The 3,062-nt window shown below is 40.1% G+C and overlaps 1 long non-coding RNA gene across 1 annotated transcript; it reads right to left on the minus strand.

Annotated features, from left to right (window-relative positions):
* Positions 1-277: 277 nt before the first annotated feature.
* On the minus strand, positions 278-2,379 carry LOC112639394. Its single transcript, XR_003123489.1, has 3 exons — positions 1,827-2,379; positions 577-596; positions 278-508 (listed from the first exon to the last, which is right to left on the minus strand). It is a non-coding gene; the product is annotated as an uncharacterized LOC112639394 (long non-coding RNA).
* Positions 2,380-3,062: the final 683 nt, after the last annotated feature.

Consider the following 3,062-nt stretch of genomic DNA (forward strand, 5'->3'; position numbering starts at 1 on the left):
AATCTTCGTCTGTTAGTCCTGCGAGGGGTTGGATACTGCTTGGTAAGACTAGGTCCTCTGGTTCCGGGTAGAAATTTGGTTCAGGGGGATCCAGAACTTGACCTGGGTTGGATGGACCAGCCTCAGTTTCTGTGCTTTGTTCTATGGGTCTTCGTTCTTCCGGTATGGAAGGAAGATCTTCCGGTGTCCTGACCGGCGAGTAGCTGGGATTAGATGAATCCTGGATGGGGGAGTAATTGGGCGATGGCGGCCTGGCTCTGGGCTGTTTTTCCTCTTGAAGAACCGCTGGAGGGTTTCGGGGAGGACGATAAGGGTATGCGCGGGAGGGCGCGAAACTACGCACTGGAGAGTACCTTGTTACTCTGCTTGTTAAGTCGTTCTCGTCGGCAAACAACTGACGAGCTGTAGGGAGCCTAAGTACCGACCGGGAGGCACGCCTGCGGCGTATACCCGCGGCACGGAGGGGAATTTCGCGTCCAACGGAAGAAGTTCGGCGGGGGTTAACCATCTACCGAGGGATTATGACTATTTAGTATGTTTGATGCGATTGATTTAACACAAAAGGGGTTTACTTACGATGATGCGTAGAAAGGTACCTGTTAAGATGAATGGTTTTATAAGGTAAATGTAGTCACAGCAAGGTGGTTCATAGAGTTAAGACGAATAATACGGCTTAATGGATTATTGCGAGATAAACGAACGTAGATTATGATGGTATATCTCGCTCGTTCTCATATAATGGTTGAAACGTTCGGCTATATACAGTTCATTGGGGTACAGCAATTAACGATTTATTTAATATATCTTGAATTTTCAGGGGCATGTGGTTGCACCGAGAGGTCCGGAGATTCAGGGGGTACAGACAAGGATACGGGTAAGAGCGGCTGGCTTACTTCAGATAAGTATAAAATTCATAAAATGTTTTCGATAGTTAACTTGTAAGCCAGTGCATAAATTCTATTATTTCGACAGATCCTCTAGGAGCGAGTCTTAGATTCTGAGTCTAGTATCGATGTGCAAGACGTCACGTCACAGCGGCACAGGATCCACGGAGAAATTCTTTCAGAGAAGCTCTCCGTGAAAGCGGCAGAGGAGTAGAATTTGCTACTCAATGCACATCGAGTGACTAACTCGAACGACGCTACACTCTAGGATACGCTTTGAGCGTTCTCAGAGGGTCGGTTGAAATTTAAATTATTCAACTCGAAAGAAAAATTTAAAGTCTGTATACGGACAGGTAGGATTCGGGGAAGATTGTCATACAACGAATGATAATTTATTTAGCATATTTTGAATTTCCAGGAGCATGCGGCTGCACCGAGAGGTCTGGAGATTCAAGGATACAGACGAGGATACGGGTGAGAGCGGCTGGCTTACTTCAGATAAGTATAAAATTCATAAAATGTTTCGATAGTTAACTTGTAAGCCAGTGCATAAATTCTATTATTTCGACAGATCCTCTAGGAGCGAGTCTTAGATTCTGAGTCTAGTATCGATGTGCAAGACGTCACGTCACAGCGGCACAGGATCCACGGAGAAATTCTTTCAGAGAAGCTCTCCGTGAAAGCGGCAGAGGAGTAGAATTTGCTACTCAATGCACATCGAGTGACTAACTCGAACGACGCTACACTCTAGGATACGCTTTGAGCGTTCTCAGAGGATCGGTTGAAATTTAAATTATTCAACTCGAAAGAAAACTTTAAAGTCTGTATACGGGCAAGTAAGATTCTGGGAAAATTGTCAATAGGCCTAGAATAAATCGAACTAATATACAAAGTTATTATCAAGGTTGATTAAGAATGATTATTATTTTATTATTTCCTTACCGGATGACGGGATCAATGGATGAATACAGGCACCGCTGCTCCTTCCCTGGGTTGCTCGACCTCGGTGAGAACCTGAAGAAGTGGCAAGGCAGCGCAGAGAATGGCCAAAGAGTCAGAGGTTGCTGGATGGTAGCACTTTATTAAAGTGTTAATGTTGATACAGCTCTCTTAATAGAGATTGAGACTAAGTCCCGAAAGAAAAAATCAAAATCGCGACTAAGTTATTTTCGAATAAGTTAAGGTGTCCGGTAGGCTTCTAGGTTTTTCCTCTTCGAGAGCTGGAGATCTGATGGCGTAGAGAGAGCTGTGTTAGAGGGCTGACCGACTTTGTCTAAAAGGCCGTGGATCTAGAAGCCCTGACTTGACTCTCGAGGTGCCTTAAATACCTTCCTCTGGTTCGACGTTTAATGGTAGGGAGAGGAGGTGGGCCTCTTCGGTGATTGGTGGGTCGGCTGCTGGAGCTATCCCTTCCTGCTATGAGTTTGCGATGTGGTGGGTGAGAGTTTCGTGGTAGGGATTGCAAGTCTTGAGTCTTAGATTTATTAAATAATTTTAGAATAATTTTTAATAATGATTTTTAACAATCAGAATTTTTTATAATATCATATTTATGTCATTAGAAAATTTGAGTTCGATTTATAGCAATTGTTTAAATTTTAAGTGATATTTTGGTAAATTCTGATGTATTAAACCATTATTATTACAATGATTTTCACAATGGTGCACATATAGTTAAAATTAATTAATTAATAATTAGTAAATTAATAATTAGTAATAATTAGTAAAGAAAAATTTAGCATTTGGATTGCTGTAAGAGGTTTTTCTTTGCAGATTCTAACGCAACGGATGCGAAGATGGCTTATCTCTTATTCTAAAAATAGATCTGCTGGGTGTCCTTCGAAGAATGCTCACCGCATTCTTTCTCTTTATAAGACACATTAGTAACAGTAATATTTTTTAAATGAATTACCTTTTAAAATTCGTTTACGTGGCTTAACCTGGCATATTACATGTATTATTCCCAGGTTTAATAATTATCTTAAGACTAATTATTGAGATTTATCATTTACAAGATATATTTTTATTTATTTAATAAAGGCTTCAACAATTAGAATTTTTGTGGTTTTATATGTATATATTTTAAAATTTTCAAAGTCGACTTTTAATAATTACTCAAGCCTATGAATAATATTTTAATAAATTCTAATGTGTTAAGCCATTATTATTACAATAAAC

This window comes from Camponotus floridanus, unplaced genomic scaffold (assembly GCF_003227725.1).
Source record: "Camponotus floridanus strain SB8 unplaced genomic scaffold, Cflo_v7.5 scaffold619, whole genome shotgun sequence".
NCBI lineage: Eukaryota > Metazoa > Arthropoda > Insecta > Hymenoptera > Formicidae > Camponotus > Camponotus floridanus.